This window comes from Rhipicephalus sanguineus, chromosome 10 (assembly GCF_013339695.2).
Source record: "Rhipicephalus sanguineus isolate Rsan-2018 chromosome 10, BIME_Rsan_1.4, whole genome shotgun sequence".
NCBI lineage: Eukaryota > Metazoa > Arthropoda > Arachnida > Ixodida > Ixodidae > Rhipicephalus > Rhipicephalus sanguineus.
Window position 1 is genome coordinate 13815331 of NC_051185.1, and position 23757 is coordinate 13839087.

Genomic DNA, 23757 nt, shown 5'->3' on the forward strand with positions numbered 1-23757 from the left:
ATACCACTCAGCTGTGGAAAAGAGTACATTGGGCAGACGGGCCGATGTTTCAACATCAGAGCACGTGAGCATTTTTTGAATGTAAAAAACGAATCAGGCGGACATCTGGCAGATCACTGCAACAAGTGTAAATGCACCCCGCACTTTGATCGCGCGACGTTTATAAAGCATGCAAAAACGAAAACAGAAAGAGAAATAATCGAGGCAGCTCACATTAAGAAATCTGGTATCAGGTGTGTAAGTACGCCAAGTGTTTGTCTAAGTGACAAAGAGATGCAGGTCTTGTATGGTCCCTGATGATGCGTTTGAGTTGTTGCTAACAGGTGCGCATGCATAAAAGCGGGCTTCGTGCTTTTCAATAAATCAGTTGAAAGTCAGCGCCAGTCTATGTCGTTTGTGTGTCTTCTCTTGTCTTCGTACCATTGCGCTGCACATACTCAGTATTTTTCAAGACATGTACCAACTCGCCCATCAACGGATCCTTCTTTAATTGCAGGTCCAGGAATTGTAACTTGTTTTGCTGTGGGGTCTCCATCGTGAACTTTAACCCATATCCACATTCTTGGAATGCTTTCAGGACTCAACCGGCGTTTAGTGTAAAACGTTCACTTTTTATCATTACTAAGTAATCATCCACATATCTACACACCAGACTGGCCACATCTTTTAACTTCTTCGTTACACCTCTGTCTACAAAACTAAGAAGAATATTGCTTAGGACCGGAGCGACCTTGGACCCGATACACACCCCATTGCGCTGAAGAAACAGTTTCTTATTCAACCCAACTACAGTGGACCTGCAGTACATGGACAACACTTCCAGAAAGGCTTCGATTGATACACCACACATGTTCCGAAAACCTATTTCATCATTTTCTAGAATACAATCTTTTACACATTCCATCAGCTTATTATGGGGCAAAGAGTAATATAGGTCAGAGACATCGATAGTTAAGGCTCTGCATTCCCGGAAGTCTCGTTCCTTCAAGGCCTCAACTACAGCTTCAGAATTTTGAACCAGAAACGCTTGTATCTTTGAGGACACTTGTGGACACTTGATGACGCTTGTGCCTTTGAACACAGGATAGCAATTGCACTTACTACAATGGGCAGCCAAGTGGCCATGCTCATTTTTCTTTAGCGTCGTTCTGTGCTCTTTGAGCCTTATGTTAACGCATCTGCCCGTTTGACCGATGTAAGACGCACCACAGGACAACGGTATTTTATACACAACATTCGCGGCACAAGAAACGAAGCACTTATCATCTACATGACTAAAGGGATATTGGCAATCAGCGTAAATTTGGCACATAATTTATTTACACAATGCACTGGAAATCAAGGAATTGCAAGAAAACTAACGATGCACACAATGAGTACCACTACAGTAACGCAGAGATTATACGACATACTTTACCTCATATAGAGTAGCTCCTAAATTTCGCAACCCAGAATTGCACCCCTTTGTGAGCTGCTACAGAATGGATACAACATTTGCTAAATTCTTGGCAATGGCGGAAGCATTCACTATCACATTATTTGTTATTCTGAGGAGAAGGGAGGTACCTGCCACACATCTTTAAGGCAATATGTGCACTTTATGTTGATGATGTGGCTGATGACGAGAAAGAATTGTTTCTGAGCCCTTTCTAATGTGTGGGAAGGTTTAAACGACCTACTCGTTACGCAATTCGCATTGTGTGACACCTAGGTTTCTTATTTACTTTTCTAACACGCTAAATTTTATTTGTTAATGTGATTTTTTGCGTGACATGATGCCAGTATAGGGTCTTTTTGCGAAGGAATTTCAAGCCAGCCGTTGCTCTGCTGTAGATAAATCGACTGCCACGCAGAGGGCCTTGGCTAAAATCTGGCTCGATCCTGGATCTTTTTCTTCTCAATTCGCGCGATAGCGGTTACGGACAACAGCGGCTGCGGCTCTGGTGGCTGCGGTGGACAACTACGCTACCGAATTCGGCTGTTCTGATCTCAAAACAGCTTTAGCTGGAAAAGGTATGTAATGGTATACACGCAGTACCACTGAAATATGTCATGTACTATACATGCGTTTCTGAGCATCAATATGCTTCCAATAAAATTGACAAAACTCATAGCCATATCACGCACAAACAATGTTTCGTGCAAAGTTAATGACTCAACGTACTAGGATAACAAAAGATTTTTATAGAGGTTCAAATATACATCCACTCCATTTTATTTTTATTTAGTATTTTATTCTAATTTAGAACTGTGAAATATTGTTTTTATCGAATTCTTCATATAATTTCCTAATTTATATCACCAGGTAATTGTAAAAGAGACCATCACGGCACTCAAACTTCACTACAAGCATATAGTTAGGCATTAGCCAAGCTTTGAGGAGCACGACGAGACTGAAAGTGATTTTTTGCCCTGCGTGAATCGCACGGACATACATGAATAACTAACAGCATCGCTGAACTTTTTTGATGCTCAAGTATCTATGCAATAAGATATGACCATTTGCATAGTGGGATCTCACTTTTTATATTTATTTCGCAAGGCATAACAAGCTGCTGATGCAGAAGAAACATAAATTGGATGCCTTAATGTATTTCAATACAGTTACGTTCAAGAGTTGGCAATATCACGCCACTGAAAAAGAGATGTATGAGATCCATTGTAATCGTATCGCTAAACTGTGTATAAATACGCGGTCATTTTAGCGTAATATTGCAATCTCAAAGCGGTAACCCGAGCAACGACCAGCATTACAATGTTGGCTGTAAAATTTTCCCTTGCCCTAATGGTCGCACTCACAGTTGTGGTGGAGTAAGTACTGCTCTCATTGCTTCGACATTTCATGTTTTTAGCGTGGTTTCTAGTGTCCTCGTTTTCCATTTCCTCAATTCAGCAGGAGCTGACGTATATCATCACTGTTTCAGTCGACATCTAAATGTGTGGCAAAGCATTCGTTGCAAAGCAATCGCTTCAAAGTAAAAAAAAAAATCAAATCAGTTTCGTCGCGTGCAAGAGCAAAGCAATGAATGTGATAGCAACAAGTTGTAATGTTATGCGACGTAAGAATCTCAGTTAACTCTTTGGGATGTGATCTTGCGTAACTCTACAAACTGGAGAAGAACGGCTATTTGGGCTAGTTGGTTAATATGTATATTGAAAGGGTTTGCAGCGCAAGCACGGTAGTGCTGAAGGAAAGGTATAAAAGCGAGGAACGGAAAGCAAAGATGGACGACACTTTCAATCTACAAACTGGCATAAGGGAATACGGCCGCTTCAGGAAGCTCAGCTGTTTTCGTGCAGTCTGTCGTCTAAACGTGAAGCTGTGAATGCGCAGTACGTAGAAGGGTATACGATGAGTTTGCTGATTTCTGCCTCAATAGCGCGCGCACCAGCGCTCGCGATCGCGCCTTTATGAGCACAGTTCGCAGTTGGTGCTCGAGCGACGCAGCCCCGCTCCTATCCCCCGGCGTCCCTTTATGCTCCTTTGCCTGACGAAAGACGGGCGGGGCGTTTCCTCTTTCACTGACGAGCCATAGACGGCAAGCCTAGCACGCGCAGTGATGTTATCGTATGAGGCCTCCGTGCGACGTAGACGGCCGTCTCGTTTCGTCTCTGCTTCAGCCGCGTTCGTCGCCAGCGCTCGCACGCTTTTTCTAAAAACACATTACTACCGGAACTAAAACTACCGGAACCCCTGGTCGTCCTTCGCCTCAACCGATCGAATGAGCACCGTCAAAGATTTAAAGGGCGGGAAGGACGAAAAGAGTGCAATACTATACTACTAGATGGCGCCATATTTCCAACCGGACTGTATGCGCGAAGATAATACGCGACGCGCATTCAATCTGCTTTGTAAACGTTCAGTTCATTTTATGAATGTCGATTCTACTTGGGCAGAGACATACTGCGAAATTGAGTGAAATCGTCAGCATCGTCGGTCTCTCAAGTTCTCTGACTCAAGATACTTCGAAATGAAAACGCGCTTGAGCTGCGATCAAATTTCGCATTTTGGAGTATCGCAATCTTCAGTAAAAGTTTTATGCTTTCTGTTTAAAATCTATTGAATTTTGAATTAAATGCCATCTCGTAATCCCTTATGGCTCGTCGCGAGTATTTAAAGCATCCTGGCTGGGAAAAAAAGCAAATTACCATAACAAGGAATAGCCCAATTGCCCGCTTCTCTCGCAATCATCCACTGAGAGCACGATCACTGTGGTATGATCTATGTACGTGCAGCCGCAGGTACGCCTCCGCAGGAATGTATTAAACGCGAAAAATCCATCCATCCATCAATGGCTTTATTCCTTGGCATTATTGTCTGTTAGTTCTGATTAATATGTATGTCGTGGGCGGCATGATATACATGACACGCTCATGGTGCGCTCGTGGCCGTTTGGCTAGCGTGATATATATGAAAATTGATATCGTGTGACGAGACGGTACGGCGAACATAAGCGACATGTCGTATCAGAAAAATCATGACATGCATGTCACATAGGGGATGATTCTGCGCTAGTGGCTGTTTCTCTACCTGATGTATACCACAATTGGTATTGCGCGGGAGGACTGTATGACGAACCTAATGACATGAAATGCGTGTCATGAAATGCGTGTTATTTATGTCATGCTTTACATGACTACATGACACAATCTTGTACCGCTCGCGACCAATTCATTCACTGGATATTTACCGAAATTTTATCCACAGGTTTATTCTGAGCTTCACAGCTTTCGACAGTTCGAGTGGTTCAATCTCAGGGGTAGTGCGCGACAATTCACGTCGTGACCTTCAAAGTTTCCCAAGTTTCCCAATAATCAAAGCTCATCAAAGCTATCCGTTAACTTGCAGGAATACCTCAAGTGTGACATTGCACCCGGTATTTGGAAGTTGCTCTGGTCGAGTAAGCAACAAAATATTCATAATTTCAGTCACTTCAGAATTTAGAATCTTTGGTGTGCTGGCACTGGCAGTTTTTCATGTAAGAATGGCACAATGGGCGTGTTAATTCATCATATTTGAAGTTTAAGGCGCGGCGACAACAACAGACAAAAGGGAGAGTACACACACAGGGGCGCTCCGTGTGTCTACACTCCTTTTTGTCCATTGTCGTCGTCGCGGCTTACACTTCAAATATACACTTTTCCATATGGGGAATTATATTTATTTTATGGTTTCATTTGAACTCTTAAGCAGATATTCCCTTTACAATGCCATTTCTCTGTGATGTGGTTTGTGCAGCGCTTACAATGGACTACGGGCGATGATTAAGCGCACGAGTAGGTGCACTCACTCTCAACTATAACCTATTTGGTAAAACAAAAAGGAAACCAGAATAAAAACTAAATGAACTGACATTGCTTATTTTCTTCTTGTCCCGATTCACTCTATAGTGCTTAATAACAATAATATCTATGGTTTAACGTCCCAAAACCACGATATGAACACTCTATAGTGCTTGCCACTGCGCCTAAGGTAATTGCTCAAAAATTCCAATTATCTCATCAGCCACATATTCAAAGGTTTTCGCGAACTTTTTCTAAAAGGCGCTCTATACAAACCAGATAAAATGCAGATTGGTTAGTTTCGAGGGACACAATACAAATACAAAAACTCAATCTTTATTATCGGTAATATCTACACGTTGTCGCTTAATTTCTTTGGGACTATAGTACATGCTTCATGGTCTATAGCCTAAGAATATTCCATTTGTTACCTAAATTTGTGTACAAATACTGGGTCTCACTAGCTGTGGCCACAATCTACGAACATTTGAATGATCTCGGGATGAATATTCCGTGCGTGTCTCCCAAGCCCAATATTTTCTCAAAATTGCTAAATGTCCCTTTCTTTTAGCTGTCTTAACTCTTGACTAATAGACGAGACAGCGAAAGCGAACCTACATCTCATTACTCAGGCAAATACGGAGGCGGAACAACTCACAAACACCGGATAACAAGTTTTCTGACGCTACAATGTGCAGCAAAGAAAATTCGGCAGATCCCACGTACCATGGAAGTCGATGTTATGCGAAGCATGCGGCGGGAAGGTGACTGTGGCGTAATTTTTTTTACTGAGCGAAACGTTTCGAAATGATGCTAAAGATTTGTATAAATTTTATACGCACACATATATGCTGAAGAGCCGCATATGTGTTATATAACGAGTTGTTTACAGTTGGGTAACGCTGCCAACGGCAACGTGGGTATTGCCAACACCAGAAGCGGTAAGCTGATATGTATAGTGCTTATACTCGTCCCTTATGACTTATACTTGTGTGCATGTGTGGAAGGGGTTCCTAACAGCTCTTGAACAAGGTCATCATCACCGTGATCAGTGAGAACTAGACGCTGGTCATGACTTGTTATCGGATCCGGTCGCGTGTAGTGAAGTATCAGTTATAGTACAGCTGTTAGAAATCGTGGATGCCTCGGTCATTTCGTCGACAAATTGTCTGTCTATAGGGCCGGCGGCATGTCGGAATCTGAAGTCACCCATCGTGTTGTTGAGGTTTAGGCCGTTGAAGCTGGTAGGCCTAGATAGGGCTACGTAGACCAATATCAGTGGATGGCGCTTGTCGTATTCGTAGGCTATCTGATCGTATGTGACCTACGTAGCCTAGTCTACAAAGCGGCTGTCAATCAATCTGTCATCATCCTCGGTCAGCATGAGGCCATCGCCCAGCCTCGTAAGAAATGAAGAGGACACTGCGTCGTTCTGGTGGACTAAGTGCACTTTACGCTGCGATGATGGGAATATGATACGTAACTTTCGTTAATGCATTCCTCCGGGGTCGATCAATGCTTCAATATAGCTTGCTGAATCATAGGAATACAACTGTAATGCTTATTAGACTGCTATAAAAGCGGAGCCAACACTGGAATCACGGACGTTAATCTGATACGACGCCTGTATTGTAGGACTACATATGTAGTGTTTATTGCTTTCTTGTAAAATTAGATACCCAGCACCACAACCACAACTGACGTTGCACCGACATTACGCCTGCATAGGCTGTTTTTCCAAAACATTTTGTAGACCTGGCGTGGCTTTGTGGTAGAATACCTGATTGCCACGCAGAAAGCTTGGGTTCGATTCCTGCTTGGATCCTGATTTTTATTCTTTCCATTCGTCGGGTCAACGCTGCCGATGTCGGTTTTTCTTAGCGCTCTCGCATTTAAATTACTAATGTCTGTTCTCGCCGTTCCGTGGTAGATATAAACTGTCAATCACCTATGGCGCATACCTGTACACCGCGGCCGTTGGTAAACGGGTCTGTGCCACACGTGTCTGGAGGAAAGGGTTTGACGACGCACGCTATAGGATTTTCACGCTATTCATGTCATGACCACACAGTCATATTCGTCTGGTCCTCTTACCCTCCCATGCTAATTTTGGTCAACACCAAGTTAAGGAGGCGATCACGAAAGCACCCAGACGTAGGCGGCTAGATAGATAGATAGATAGATAGATAGATACGTAGATAGAAACGCTCAAAGTGCCAGAGGTTCGCTAAGAAATGCTTCGCATTTAAAACGTCATCTTTAACTTTCATAGCCAATATTTTTGTGTGAAAAATCTGATCTAATGTGGAGAAAAAAGGTTACATCATAAAAGGTGTTGAAATATAGCAATGAAAGGAGTACCAGAAAGAAACGATTAAATTTACAACACACATTAGAAAACTTTCGGGTTGTATAAAACGTTCATGAAGAGATGAGTGATACAACGAAGCAAAAATCCAGATAGACACAGAGGTAACAGCAGACAGCAGAAAACTGAAATAATAATACAGGATGTCCAATAGCAAGCTATGAACCGGAAGAAAATGTTCGAGAAATGTCAATTGCGAATGTTATGAGCACAATAAAAAATAAATTCGGTGTTCTAGACGATCATATATCAAGCTTGAAATTGTAAGATTAAGCTAAGAGGATACATCATTTTAATAAAATAAATCACACTTCACAAATCGTATCTGATATTTCTACATAATATTAAGACCTAGTGCTTTGTATATTAACGAAAATAAAAATGCAATATGGTTAGAACAGTTAAACTTGAACTAAACAAGCGTATATAACAAACCATTTTTTCACGCAAATTTAGGAGTGAAATAATCGTTAAAAAATGTTTCATTGCGCTGTTGAAGGCGAAATGAACCGAACAAACAGTACAACGGCAAACTCAAGTACTGATCCCCTTATTCCATATTTTGCTTTCCATTTTATAGCATTGCAGAGTTGGTGCAAATCAGTGTGGACCAGGGTGCGAGTGCAGAGGTACCATATACGGGCCTAAATGCATGCCAACGCAGCGGTTCAGGCGAGGGTAATTCAAATCTACACTGTATAAGGCTCGTTCAATAAAATAAACAAACTAAGTTTGCTATCATATTTCTGAAGAAAGTTTGCCACTTCGAGCGGAACGGCGGCCAAGACACTGGTCACATGTATTTGATCGAAATAAAAGGCTTCTGAGGCTTGTACCAGGATAACATAAGGAGAACTGCAGTGCAGTACAGAGCAACAAATTGGTCACATTGGTTTGCTTGTCGGGAGTCCAATACGCGCTGAACGGTGCTTTCAGCCTTTCATGGGCATCGTAAAGCGGTCACCGTGGCAGGAGTTATATACCGCCAGATTTTGCATATTTATGCAGCGCATTGTTAATCATGACGACACGACGACGTCTTAAGGCATTAAAGATCCGCCCTGATCCGCAAGGTAAGTTCAATCACATCTTTTAGGTGCTGAGCACTTCAGGGGCCCGGCCTGTCGTATGCTGTCGTGGCTTGGCGCAACGCAAGCAAAACCACGAATAGCATCGCTATCACTTGCATATTGAGCGCGCGCTGGCGCCAAGAAAAAGTCTTCTTTCTCTTGCTTGAGAGGAAGCAAGCGATAAATAGAGAGATGACGAAATAAATGGAAATAAAGAGAGAAAGAAAGACACAAAAAAAACGAAAAATGAAAAAGAAAAAGAAAGAGAGGAGGAAAGAAAGAGAAAACCGAAGAGAAACAAAGAAGCCTGCCCAGCTCCGCACTTCCTTCAGGCTTGGCACCACTAGTGCGAAGGTGCCTTAATTTTTTTTACTGATTATAAGACGCTCATTTTCTTACTTCTGTGGTAGCGGAAGATATCTTTGGCCTTTAGTTCAGTTTCTTGTGCTGTATCTTCCATCGAAATATTCATGACGCCTCCAGGCTTGGATAATGATGTACCAACCACAGTTGGGAAAGAGGCTGTAGCTATAAGCTGAGTAGGTGTCTCGTAAATAAATGTGAATCATGAGTGAATCAATGCCAATCCAAGTGAATAAGGGCGCATAAACATATAATAAACTCTCCCCTTTCCCCACCCCCGGTGTAGAGTAGCAGGCTAGAGCATACTATCGCTCAGGCCGACCTCTCTGCCTTTCTGTATATAAACCTCTCTCTCTCTCTCTCTCACGAAGAGCGAGTAAACGAACGTCAGCGTGAATCAAGACCTCTTAGGTTCAATAATGCGAATCAGGAGTGATTAAAACGACTTGGGAATGAGTAAAAAATGAATCAGGAGATCCAAGAATCAACCAACGTACATAAAGGTAAATCGAGGTAATCGAGAGCATTTTAATAGAGTTAGGAGTTACTCCCTGAGCATCCGCCTTTTCCTGTCATGCAAATGGCGTTAGCTGAAAACCTGGTGACATTTCATTTTTTTTTCCTCATTTCGAAGCACAACTATGCGCAGTCCAGCGGGCCCGCAACGTGGCGGAGAGGACATATCTATCAGGCCCGACGTGGGAGCAGCCCGCTACGTGCTAGTTCACAAACCGAAGGACTTCAATAAAGTTTTTACATTCCATATTTTCGAACACTGTCTGCAACAAAAAACAACGTTTATGTACCATATGTGCACAATTATTTTTCATATGCATGTGCTTTATGGTAATATTTTAAGCATTCTACGTCAGAACTACGAAACAATGTGAAGACATCCCCAGGGTGCTAACTATGCACTCGCAAACAAAGGATGGTGCCAATCGAATCTAACAAATATAGTCGGGTCATCTAGTGGTTGACACACTATCGCTAAGCAGAGCTAACAAAAAGGCTCATTTGGTTCTGTACGCAGCAATATTCCACAAGTGATGAAATATAAGCTGGGAAGACTCCCCAGTGTGAGTTATGGTTGCCGAGCAGCCTCTACGGTGGTTATTTTTGTGGTGTAATAACATAGTGCCTGGCACAAAGATTCGTTATGTATTCGAAGAAGCAAGTGGCTTTAACAAAGCATCTCCGTTGTCATTTGATCAAGAGAGAGGCATTGTTTTAATGGAACACAAGCTAAGCGCTCGAGACTGGTTTTGCTGTGTTCTTCTCGTCGAAGCAATCTGTTATGCTGATGAACACGGCTGTTGTCATCGACTTCCTTTGATGTCAGCAGGCACGCTTGAGGCAGCAATGCTTCAGCATTGCGAATATTTTAAGAATGCACGCTAGGAACATGGTTAAGTAACTTGGGTGAGCTAAGTGCGAAACGAGTGGTTCGTGCTGTTCTTTTCTCGCATTAAATGAGCAGTTGTTGCAGAGTGTCAGCAGCTCCACAGAGATGTACATGATGATCTTGATGATGAGCATAAATGTGACAAATACTGAAAATAGAAAATACACTCGGAATCAGGTTGCTGCTAAGAATCCGTAAAATAATGATCGCTGCCATTTGTACAGCTACAGTGATACGATGATCAGATGATATAGTGTATTTGGTAACATGGTAGGCCATGAGGATCCCACGAGATGGTGAAAGTCGCAGCCATGGCGGCGACTGGCGCTGACTAACACTCCTAGGTTTAAATGCACATATATACCCCATAAAGAGGACGGGAGGATGACCGCCGCCGTATCTCAGTGGTAGAGCATCGGACACGTTATTCGAAGGTCGCAGGTTCAGTCGCCTGCCGGCGGCAAGTTATCTTGTCACCCAGTTACTTTCTTCACACTTTATCCTAATTACAACGAATACATCCCCTATACTTTCTTTCACATTATTGTCTGTTAGTTTTCATTAATATTGTCTAACTAAGAAACGAGCCCTTAAAAATCATGTTCTTTCCTTGTTCTATAAATTGATACATTGCTGCTTAAACCTAAAATGCACTATAAAACGCTTCTGAAAATTATAAATCCAATATTAGACATTCACATCAGTGCCTATATATACACTGAGACAGAATGTGGTGAATAGATTACAAAGAATACTATAAAGACTTTCTTTTTAGTGGCGTCATATTTACAAAAAAGAACCGTCAAGTAATACCCATAGGCATTTCACCAAGGCTTAAATTATTTAAACATGTCAGATTACTAAATTCACGGATATGTTACACTACAGAAGTGAAAGGCAGTAAGGTACTGTGAAATTAATATAGAAAAAATGAACGTTCAAATATGCAAATGACTATTATCAGAGCAGCTACGTAGCCTTGAGCTACAAAGAAAGGTCAGCAACGCTGTCAATCATTTCCTTTATTGTGGGGCAGTAATTCATTTTGACTGGCATCGAGCGTCGCAGCGGCAGTGCAATTTCAGTGCAATATTGCGATCTGAAAGGAAGATCTTGTGCAGTAACCAGCATCGGTATGTCTGCCATGAAGCTTGCACTCGTCGCAATGCTCGTCCTCACAGTGATGGTGGAGTAAGTAGTATTTTGACTGTTTCTAGGTCTTAGTTTTTCCCATGGCCTCTGTACAGCTTGCTCATTTTGCGTTTCTTCTTTCGTTGTCGCAATCAACCGCAATGACACAGAAGTTCAAGAAAGCACTAAGGGTGGATTGAAGATCACAGCAGTGTATAAGCACCTAGCAATAGATACATTTAATGTGATAAAAAAGTCAGAGCGGAGAGCAAGACCTTGCAGTGAAATTTTGTCCCCGGCGTGTGATTTGCCGGAATCTGATTTTCGCTAAGTGAATCAAACAAACAAACGAACGTATACATGTATATATGTATATATAATATATATAATATATATAATATATATAATTTTTCGGGGGAGGGGAGGGCATTTTACACCGCCAGTAAAAAAATGAAATATAGCATGCGCCCAATCAATGTCTCATTCGACAAGACTGTCTCGGTTATTTTAGCAATAAAGCCCAAGACTGAGTTTTTCTTCAACGCAGCATCAATATAAAAATACGAGAAGGTGGAGGAGGGGGCGGGGGGTATTCAGCACTCAGGAAATTTCAGCGGGGTTTTACTTCAGCGTTTTCAGCAATTTAATTTATAGCGAGAGAGACGTAAAGACGTGGTGGCGGCCGACGTGGCCGTGCCGAAATCTCGCCACTTTATTCGCGAGGCGAACCACCCTAGCGACGGCGGCTGCAAGCGTCCTGACCGCCAGGAGCGACAGCTCGTTCTCTACTGCTCGCGCCACGAGCTCTGAGCGTGAGCTGCGCGATAGGCGCGGGGTGTAAGTGGTAAAACGATGATGATTATTGTGAGGGATGATGATGCCGCTACAGATTACTCCCCCCCCCTCCCCGCAGAAGTGAAGCCGAAATGAAAAAAACGATGAGGGCGCATACACAAGGCTAGTAACGCGAGACAATGTCCGTGGGCAGTCTATGTCGTCAACGGCAAAGGACTATCGGGAACCATTGGGTCTCTGGAGAGCGCCTTTCGGAGAAGCACAGCGGGCGAAGAACTGGGCGAAAGTACGCTGTGGGCGTGCCCAGGTGGGTCCCACGACGACTTGATGGAGCCTTTCGGTAGAGCACCGGTTGGTCCGAGTGAGCGCGGATGACAGAGGTGTCTGCAGATGGAGTTGAGGGCGGGTGCACAAGGGCCGGTGCGGGCGATGTGCGCGAAACAATGCGAAATGGCGCAGTGAAGCCACAACGAGCAACCATCGACGAGTAGCTGCTGCGATGGGTCTTTCCTGCGCGGACAAAGCGCTGACGCCGATGTCGGTACGTAAACATTGTGACCTGAGCGGTGTCCAAAGATGGGTCGACCTATCCGCTTACGTGGTTAGTGTGTGGGTAGTGATGTAGACGTCGGTGGCGGGGCAACGCCGACCTCAGCGTTGCATTGGGGCCAGCGTGCTGTCACGGGTACACGAGTCGACGGACGCGGGAACGTCCTGGTTGCAGAACCATGCCACGCGCAATGCGAGTAGTGATTAGATGTACGGCACGTGGTAGGTAAGCGCGTCGGGCAGCGGTATGAGATACTTGTGCCGTGTCGAAGGGCGTGCCTGCATTCAAGGTGCCTTGCTGCTGGTTCGCGTCCCCCGTTAAAAAATCTGGACGAGGGATGTCGTGGAACACCGCAGGCGTGGGCTCTGCCGGAGAGTCCGACAACACGCCTGTGCCCGTTGAAGCACCTTGATTTGGCGGCACACGAGGGCTGGTGCGCCGGTCGGCATGTTGGATGTCTGCCTTTGCGGCAGGCGTGGCATGCGCGGGCTGCTCTGCCATCGGCGAACCAGGCAAGTCGTCCTCAGACGCTTCCGTCTTCGTAGCAGCGTCTCGCAAGTTCGGCCGTTGTTGGTTCGGTGCTCGAACTTCAGCTGCGGTGGACTGCGAGATCAATGCTGGTCGCTGCTGGTAAGACGCACAGTGTCGAGGTTGTTGAAACGTAGTGATGGTCGATGGACAAAAACGGCGAATCCTCCACAATTGGGGAGCGAATAGCGGACGGTGCGATGTCCGTGTCCTACTCCAGGGCATGCTGCAAAGGAGCGGTCGTGGAGTCTGATGGCTCCGAGGTGTCGCGAGCCGTCGAGGTCGGAGAAGACGGGCGGATGGCGGGCATGCCTGATGGACCGTCGGGCCGAGGGCGGCGAAGAAACGCACCTCGTGGCGGACTGGTCGATGGCAGCAGCAACGTCGTCGGGCACGGGAACCTCGGACGTGGGAACCTGAACATCTTCGGGTGGGTCGTCGGGCGCGGGAACCGCTGCGCTAGTGGCCGGACGAGAGGTGGAAGAAGACGTAGCCGGGTGGAAAGGCTTCACTGGCGGGCACAGTCGTGGAAGCATGGCAGCGCCGTTCGTTGAAGGGCGAGGTTGTCCGGGCCACCAGTGTAGCGAGAGAGAGAGACGTGAAGACGTGACGGCCACCGACGTGGCCGTGCCGAAATCTCGCCACTTTATTCGGGAGGTGAACCACCGTAGCGACGGCGGCTGCAAGCGTGCTCACCGCCAGGAGCCACAGCTCGTTCTCTACTGCTCGCGCCTCGAGCTCTGAGCATGAGCTGCGCGAGAGGTGCAGCACGTAAGTGGTAAAACGATGATGATGATTGTGAGGGATGATGACGCCTCTACAAATTCGTTCGATCGCGCCGTTGATCCGCAACAAAGCATGCGTAGCTGTTCCATGTTGAAAGCTTTTAAAGACGATAGTCTTTTTTGGAATATTGAACGCAGAAATTTTGGTCTGCCTTTCTTCCTGTCTGTCTGTCACACGATTCAGCCACCCGGCCAAAGTTTAAGCCCTTGCTGAACGCCCAGCCATCTTTAACTGGTTGCTGCGTTCATACTTGTCAGCATTGTCGACCAAAAAGCAAATGTTACGCATATCTGAGGCGCAACATCAATACGTAAGTGTTAGGTGGTGTGTTCCTTTACTAGAAAATATATAGATACGTAATTCTAAAGACCCTAATGTTTCTTAGGCTGCGCTGAAAATGCGACGCTATGCACGAAAAAGCCCTCTGCCGACGATATGGTGCTGCCACCTGGCAGTCGCCCTGGGTTCTGCACAAGCTCATGTTTCCCGATGCCACTGCCAGATGGCATCCATATCTCACGCAGCGCCTCCTCTATTTTATCAATGCCAGCCAGATGTGGGCGATTCAACATAGAGGAGGCGCTGTCTGAGGCAAGGCAAAACATAAATGGCAGAAGACTATAGTCTTTCGACGACATTTGCAGCGAAGCACGCAGATACGCGGCCAATTTTTTCTTCGTTATTTCGCAGGCATATCTCAAGTGTGATAACGCGTCCCCTTCACGAACTATGTATCGGTCAAGTAAGTAACGAAACACTTTACGTTGCAGGCATTCACAGCTTCTAGTAAATCCTGAAAAGAACGTTAGGTAAAAATAAGCATGCCTAAATAGCCAACATACGGTCAGAAGCCAAAAATCGCCACGCACCCAATTGCGGCAAATGTGGCAAGCTTAGCAAAGAAACGGCAAAGAGCGCTACGTGATAGTTAGGAGGCCTCATCAGTACCCCGTAATACTATATAAAATTTATGTCACAATGGTGTCTCCAAACAGCACTGCAAGTGCACGCGTTGGCACTGCAACTTCGGCTTCTAGCCACACTTGAAAATAACTACGTGCACTTATTAAATGCGAAGCATTTCTTAGCGAACCTTAGCCACTGAACGTTTCTATCTACGTATCCATCCGTCCATCCATCCATCCAGCAGCCTACGTCTGGGTGCTCTCATGATCGACTCCTTAGCTTGGTGTGGACCGAAATTGGCATGGGAGGGTAAGAGGACTCGACGCTTATGACAGTCGCGTCGTGACATGAATAATGTGAAAATCCTGCCGCGTACGTCGCCAAATCCTTACTTCCAGACACGTGTGGCACATATCTGTTTACTACGGGCCGTAAATCACCAGTGTAAACTGTAAATCACCAGGGGTATGCGCCACTGGTGATTTACAGTTTATATCTACGCACGAAGGGCGAGAACAGGCATTTTGCAATTTAAATGCGAGAGTATTAAGGAAGACTGACATCGGCAGCGTTGACCCGATGTATGCAAAGAATAAAAATTAGGACCCCGGCAAGAATCGAACCGAAGCATTCTGCGTGGCAGTCAGGCATTCTACCATAGATCCATGCCAGGTCTAGAAACTGGTTTGGAAAAGCAGCCTATGCAGGCGTACTGCCGGTGCAACGTCAATTGTGGTTGTGGTGCTGACTATCTAGTTTTGTAAGAAAGCTATAAACACTATATGTACTCCTACGATACATGCGTCATATTAGATTAAAGTCTGCGGTTGCGCTCCGCTTTTATAGCAGCCTAATAAATATTACATTTGTATTTCTATGCTTCAGCAACCTATATCGAAGCGTGCCTTGACCCCGAAGGAGTACATTAACGAAAGTTACGTATGATATTCACATCACTGCACTATACAGTGCACTTCGTTTCGATAATACTGACGTATGGGCTCTAACGTGAGTGCTGACGTTATGTCACGCCATAAGTTACCCCTTAAACGCCAGTGTTGTCAGCGTGCCTGGTCAGCCGGCGATGTGCACACAACTGGTACACTTACAAAAGCTCGTCGATCCACCTCACAACGCTTGGCTCAAAGTCATAAAATACAGCATAGAAGTACTTACTAACTGCTTCGCTTGAAATCGGTTCCCACATGGCGTAGGATCTGCCGATATTTTCGTTTGAAACATTAATATTCCTGAACAGCATACATGCGCTTCGTACATGCAGAATGCCACTGAGTGCATCAGGTCAGATCTTTCGCTTGTTATCAATAAATATTATTTAGTTTACATTTTTGTTCATAGTTTTTCATGCCATCCTCAAACATACTGCAGAGGCTGCGCCTGTGGTCAAAGTAATCGCTGAAAAATGAAAGGCATATCATCCGGCGTATATGCGAAGATTTTCGGGCACTTCTAAGTTAACTGCCTGTATACAAGAACATGAAATTCTTATAGTCTAAGTTAAATCACTAGGCTCGCTTGTAGGAACAATGTCATAATACAACCGGTATTCACACTCGTTTTTAGTATTGTTTTTATTATCGTTAATAACTCCTCGATGTACCTTAATGGCTTTCGACCCGTGATACGCGTGACATAATTGTTCGGGTTTTCCGTTTCAAAACTACGATATGATTACGAGAGGAGCCGTAGGGAGTACTCCGTAAATTTCAATCACCTCGACTTCTTTAACGTTTGCCTAAATCCAAGCCATCAAGCTTCTTGCATTTTGCCTCCATCGAAATGCGGCTGCCACGGCCGGGATTCGATCCCGGGACCTGCGGGTCATGACCTAGTTCAAGACTTCACATTTAGATTGTTGCATATGTAAGCAACAATAGGGCTTTGCAAGCTCTGCCAAAAAGCTAAGAAAATGCACTGATGAGGAAACATGAGTGTCCGAGTGGCCTTATATACAGATGCCAGCAGAATTATTCTGTAAAGTGCATAACAAATAAAGTGCATCTACCCTGCGTTTTTGTGGAACTTAAACTCGGTGGTGCAATAAATTCTCTCAGGCAACGGAAAAGCTCGCTTATGATGACGGTACATCAGTTCTCAGTTCAAGGCATATTTAGGAATTACGAAAACACAAACAGGACCAGGCGCTGATGAGTGCCTGGTCCTATCTGTTTCTTTCTGTCCTCGGGTTTTACGCGCTGTTCCGGACCCATGAAACCTTACCAACAAGCCCGGACCCTTAGCCTTATAAACCACAAAAGTTAGGCATTCGGCGGTCACTCCCCAAGCTTAACTTTTTCGCAGATATACTGCTTGCCCGTTCGCTCGGTTTTCTACTCGACCCGTTTTGTTCTGTTGAAAGCTGAAGAGTGGTATTTCTATATCCCGTTCTAAACTCTCTTGGGGCAAGTAATATAAGTACGAATGCAAGGTTCCGACTATGCCATAAATTATCGTACTTTTTGTGAGCCAGGAAAGCACCCACTATGACATTAATAATCATTCTGCGGAGAAGCGAGATACCCGCTGCACATCTTTAAAACATTATGTGCACTTTGTTGATGATATGGCTGATGAATTATAGCTGAGCGAGCTGTAATGGGCTGGAACCTTCAAACCGCTCACTCGTTACTCAATTCACATTGTGTGACGGACGCTGTAGTACATCTGTTAACGTGACTATTTGCCCTACACGACACATGTATAGGGTCTTTTTGTTTCAAGCACCGGCGTGGTTCTCTGGTAGAATTCTCCACTATCAACGCAGAGGGCCCCGGTACAAATGCCATCCGATCCTGATTATTTGTTTCTGGGTTCGCGTGATAACGGTTGCACACACCGGCGACACGCAGTGGCGGTGGCGGCGGACAACTTAGCCACCAAAATCGGTCGTTTTGATTTCATAACAGCTTTCGCTGTAAAATTTGCTTGGGAAATATAAACTGTGAAGTTGAAAAATATAGCAAGGAGGTTAAAAACATATGATCATAGACACAAATTATATTACCGAATGCATAATAAAGACGTCTTTAGTGTAAACCAAGGGAGGGAAATGAGCAGGGGCTGGCCATGTAGCGAGGAGGCATGATAAACACTGGTCATTAGGAGTAACACAGTGGATTGCAGGGAGGGCAAGCGCACCAGGGGAACGCAGAAATTTAGGTTGCCAGAAGAGGTTAAGAAGTTTGCAGTGAGAACGTGGACGCCGTAGGCACAGGAGCAAGCTAAGTGGAGAAACGTGGGAGAGGCCTTTGCCCTGCCGTCGGCGTAGTCAGCGTGACGATGATAATATCGAAATTAGAAAACAGTAAACAAATCGAATATTCTGAATATTGGAGCGAATAAGGATGCAAAATATTTATCACAGTTCAAATAGAACGGAACAAGACTATAACGGACGGTTTATGCTCCAAATTCATGACTTATCAGTCATCACAAAAGAGTCGGTTGTTTCACGGCGCTGGTGAAGGCAAAATGAAGAACTGAAGAAACAGTACAACTCAAACTCAAGCAGTGACCGAACTAATACATATTTTTTTCAACTCTTCCAGCTTTGCAGCGGGCGACGTGACCCATGGTGCGGACCATTTTGCGAGTGCAACCGTAAAGGCAGGGCAAGATTAACATGTGGCCCACGAAGTGTGGTTGGGTAAATCAAAGATACGCCGTGTGAAGGCATGCCCCACCTGCACACGAACTAAACTTAATAAAACTTACTACCACTCTTCAGAAAACTTTTGGTCACTACATTGAACCCAACGACGGCCAAGAGGTTGTAAATATTCTAGAGATATGGGTTCTACTGGGCGATGTCAAGATACCATTTAGAGGCAAGCGATACAGCAGTAGTCTCCAATAAACTTCTGCCAGTGATGTTTCAGTGCAGTACACCGAAAGCACAGTAAGTGGTGGCTTTTGCATTCCACCGCCATCGCGATTGCGCCCTCCATTGCTCCTGCTGTAAGTAATAAAACTCAGGCTTACACTGCAAAACAAAATTTCAACAATTTTCATGCCCCTCGTGCCAACAATTATTTTATTAAGCATGTGGTTAGAGTAATATATCAATCCTCGTACGTCAGCCCTACCAACAAATATGACGCCACACTTAAGGTGGCAAAGCATATTGTCAATCTAACCCTGTAAATTTAGCTGGGTCGCCTAGAAGTTGCAACAATCCACTAATCGGGGTCGCTGAAAAGTGCCATTTGCTTTTCTGCGTAGCCATATTGCTCAAGTGATGAATAATAGACTTAACATTTGCCAGAGAGAGTTATGGTTGTCGAGCAGCCTCGAAAGCGGTTATCTTTACGGCATAATCACATTGTGTGTCAAACGCATCACGCTGTGATCGTGAACACCCGTTTCGTAAAACAAGGATTCATAATGTATTCGAACAAGCAAGCTGTTTTTGTCACGCATATCTATGATCATTTAACCAGGAGGGATGCAATGCTTTAATTGAGCAGAAGTTAAGCGCTCCATACTGGGTTTCCTATGTCCTTCTCGTCGGAGCAACCTTATGCTTATCAACACCCATTCGTCATCGACTTCCTTCGCAATCGGCACGCAGGGTTGTCGTCAAAGCTTCAGTATTACGAAGGACTTAAGAATGTGGGCGAAAAACATGCGCAAACTAACTTTGGCGAGCTAAGCACGAAACTTGTGCTTCGTGCTGTTCGTTTCTCGCAAGCAATAAACAATTGTCGCAGACAATGTAAGCAGTCCCAGAGAAATGAACATGATAAGCTTGATGAACAGCACAAATTTGACAAATACCGGAAACAAAGTGCATTCGTAAGCAGTTTCTTGCTAGCAAACCCTCAAATATTCATTCTAGCCGTTTCTACAGTTGAAATGATGCAGCAACTTTACAATATAGTTTACCTGGTAACTTAATGGGTCATGAAGATCGCACGACATGGTGGATTGTGTAAAAATGAAGTTTGCTTAAATTTTGTTATTGGTGATCTGTCACTTCCCTTTTCAACTGTACTTGAATAACATTAGGCCCAAATGCCTATTGTTCAGCCTGTGTTATCAGAACAACTGAGTATGAAAGAGCAAAACAGAGTTCAACTTTCACTCCACATCCTGCGAATAATTGGTTAAAGTTATGTGTACTGTACCAATACAGTAAAAAGAAGGCATCGATCCCAAAAGGCCATGCCGTGTTCAGAAACTTCGTCGGGGTCTCGAATGATAACTGGAAATACTTTCGATGCCAGTTCCCAAAACATCACTCGGGTGGCAAAAAAAAAACTTCAGTATACGATAAAAGAAAAAATGCAAACTCAACATGACGCACCGAGATCTAGCATGAATTTGTATTAAACATAATCTCACTTCGTATAAAACACTGCTTTGCGTAAAAGACACATAAGGGTAACGAAACAGAAGCACAGAAAATTTGTCCGTCGGGGGCGAATCACTGCTCTATAAATTTATGAGCAGATGCTTAAAAATGAGATTTACTAGAAAAGAATTTATGAGAATTGCAGATCAGTCTGCATTAGACATTCACATAAGTCTGTATATGTACCCAGACACAGAGGGTGATATATTACAAAGGGTACTATAAATATTTTTTTAGTTGGCACGATATTGCCAAGAAGCACAGTTGAGTAATGCCCCTAGGTATCTCTCAATTGCATAAATTACTTTAATATGAGATAATACCGCATTTTTGGTTAACTTACAAAACAGCAATAGAAGGCAGCTAGGCATTGTGAAGTTCATGTACGGAGAAATAGAAAGTATCATTGTCAATGTCAAAGTCGGGAAAAGCTTCTCAGATCCTTGAGCAGCACAGAAAGGTCAGCAAAGCTGTCGATCATTTGCTTTAGTCACAGTGGTCTGACTCGTGTAGGGCAGTTATTCATTTGAGTGACGTCGTACTGCAATTTTAGCGCAATATTGCGATCTCAACAAATGATCTTGTGCAGTAACCAGCATAGGGATGTCTGCCGTTAAATTTGTACTCATCGCAACACTCTCACTCACAATGATGGTCGAGTAGGTAATATTTTGATTGTTCCTAGGTCGTAACATTTTCACATGAATTTTGTCCTGACTGCCCATTTTTATTTCTTCGTTTGTTACTGCGACAGTGTAAACGCAGCTTTCGTAAAACAATTTAATCTTAATTTGTAAATAAGAGCGGGCATTAACGTGTTCCTGCTTACTGTTGCTTTTAGCGCCATTTTAGGTATACCTTGGAAAGTCTAGTCGAATTACCTTACTTGAAGGTCTGAAATCTTTAAACGAATGCGCCTCATAAGCGCTTGAAGGTAGCCGTGTCCGTTAGCCGTGGGGGAAGGCGTTTTGCGGTAGTGTGCATCACGGCCAGTAAAAAGACTGCACTTATTTCATAAAGAAAAAGTCAAGGCACAATCGCCGCATTCGGCGATTAACAAAAAACACGCATAGTACTGACTAATTTTATTTACATGAACATGCGAACGGCACGTACGTGCAGTGTTCACTACATGTTACCCCTGTGGCCCGTGGCAAGACAGCGGTTGTGCGATGAGCAACAAAAAAGCGCTGTTGGTGTTCTTGAGGAACACTGGACTTAACCAAAGTTTGTGACTGACTCTTTTGTGTATATATGTGTGTATGTGATTGTACGTACCGTTTGTGTGTATATGTGATTCGTTGTATATGTCATAGTCATCACCCGGTACCCGGGGTAGCAAGCCGGGCGACAAACCAGGCTAACCTCTCCGGGATTTTCATTAAAGATTATTATCTCTCTCTCTCCATGTGAAAGCAGAAAAACGTTCAAACTAAGGGAACCTTTTACCAAAAGAATGTGATAGTGTACACTTAAACGACAGTGATTAAAGAACATTTTCGTAAAGCGGCCCCAATATATCCATTCAAGACATGCAGGAATACGTTTGCTTTTCCTCTCTTTCATATCTCTCCTGTTTCTCAATTTCTGAGACATCTTGTAGAACATTCAACACTGCTCACGAAAGAGAAGTGTAAATTTCAATCTTTTCGTGACAGCATCACCACGTAGACATCTCGCCATGCCTTTCAGCTTGCGCAGCCTTCCTTAAAATGCCGATATTGTTTTAAGAAGTTGATACTGTTTCGGTACACGAGTACAAAAACAACTGACAGGGTACACTATGCACTTACGTAAGACGACAGGAAGGCGAAAGCCATCTCATTTTCCTTCTCAGTACATGTATTAATACTGCCCCGCCACCCCCCGAAAGCTTTCGGCACTTAAAGTGGTTTACCACTGCCTCCAAGATCGAAAGCACCTCCTCTAGTTTTGCTCTGCCTCCGTGAGCGGCCCACCCTTGACCAAGCTAGGAAGCAAGGTCGCTATACAGGAACGCATAAGGCACCTAGCAATAAATACATTTAACGTGACTTATAAATCAAAAGAGGAAGCAAAACCTTGCAGCGGAATTTTCTGCCCGGCATCTGCTTGGCCAGCATGTGATTTTCCCTCAGAAAGCAAACAAACGAATTTACATCTGTAATGTATTGTAACACAGCCGACTCCTCACGCTATCCTCGACAAAGTGTATGTATGACCTGTCAATCTGGATCGAAAAGTAACGTGCTGCAGTTGACTAATGCTGCTGCAGGTCAGTAACCATTTCTTTTTTGGAAGAGGAGGGGGCGTTAAACACCGCTACTGAAAAAGTAGAGATGGAAATAGAGCCTGCACCCGACCAATCTCGCGATTATTTTTGTAATAAAGCGCAAGCTTTAGTTGTTACATTTGACGTTACGTCTATATCAAAATAATAGGGGGAAGGAGGTTAAGAGGGGGTACGCCGCGGTCAGAAAATTTCGGCGGGGTGTTCTCGCAGCGATACGCCCCTGCTGCTAGTGCACCTCCACCTATAAGAGCGTCCACTTTCGTTACAGGCTCATTGTGAGGTTGGGAATATTCAGCCGTTCCATCTGTTCATTTGCACCACAGACGCGCAACAAAGCACGCGTTGATGTTCAGGCTGACCAATTATTTTCTTCGTTATTTCGCAGGCATATCTCAAGTGTGGTAAAGCACCCCCTCGTCCACCTATGTATCGGTCAAGTAACAAAACAGCACCACGGCGCCTTCTGGTGGCTGCTTGCGAAGCTCGAGGGCGCGAACTGCACACGCCCGTCCTTTATTACCTGCCTGCCTGCTTGTTCGCTCCCTTGAAGTGTGCATGTATCGGAATGTCAGAAAAAGCGCAATATTTTTATTATTGCTGTCTGCGCGCTCTCGAGCTTCGCAGACAGCCGTCAAAAGGCGCCACGGTGCTGTTTGCCACGCGCTCCCGTGGTCTCTAAAATTTTGATCGCCACTGTACGGTCGCGGGAAGTTCCCAGTGTTTGTTGTATTTTTGTTCTGGCTCGCATTGACCTATAGAGTTAGTATGCACCTTACGATAGCATACGACTCTCGATGGGACTATGCAGCACCCGCACAATGACGATGGGCGTAGAATTTGTCAAGTACATGCGCCACAGCGGAGTTTGCTCGACGGAAATAAGACTCGCGATTTTAATAGTAAATTCTGCTACTTTCGTTACAATG

At 44.4% G+C, this 23757-nt stretch overlaps 3 long non-coding RNA genes across 3 annotated transcripts in view; 2 read left to right on the forward strand and 1 right to left on the reverse strand.

Moving 5' to 3' along the window:
- The window catches only part of LOC125760094 (uncharacterized), a 29485-nt gene extending 7941 nt beyond the window's left edge, over positions 1-21544 (reverse strand). The window contains exon 1 of the long non-coding RNA XR_007417757.1: positions 21441-21544. This is a non-coding gene — a long non-coding RNA (uncharacterized LOC125760094). The remainder of the gene's footprint in view (positions 1-21440) is intronic.
- On the forward strand, positions 2733-8371 carry LOC119407070 (uncharacterized). Its single transcript, XR_005186613.2, has 3 exons — positions 2733-2811; positions 4850-4901; positions 8232-8371. It is a non-coding gene; the product is annotated as an uncharacterized LOC119407070 (long non-coding RNA).
- LOC119407069 (uncharacterized) lies at positions 11582-18920 on the forward strand. The gene is made up of 3 exons (XR_005186612.2): positions 11582-11680; positions 14970-15021; positions 18755-18920. It is a non-coding gene; the product is annotated as an uncharacterized LOC119407069 (long non-coding RNA).
- Positions 21545-23757: the final 2213 nt, after the last annotated feature.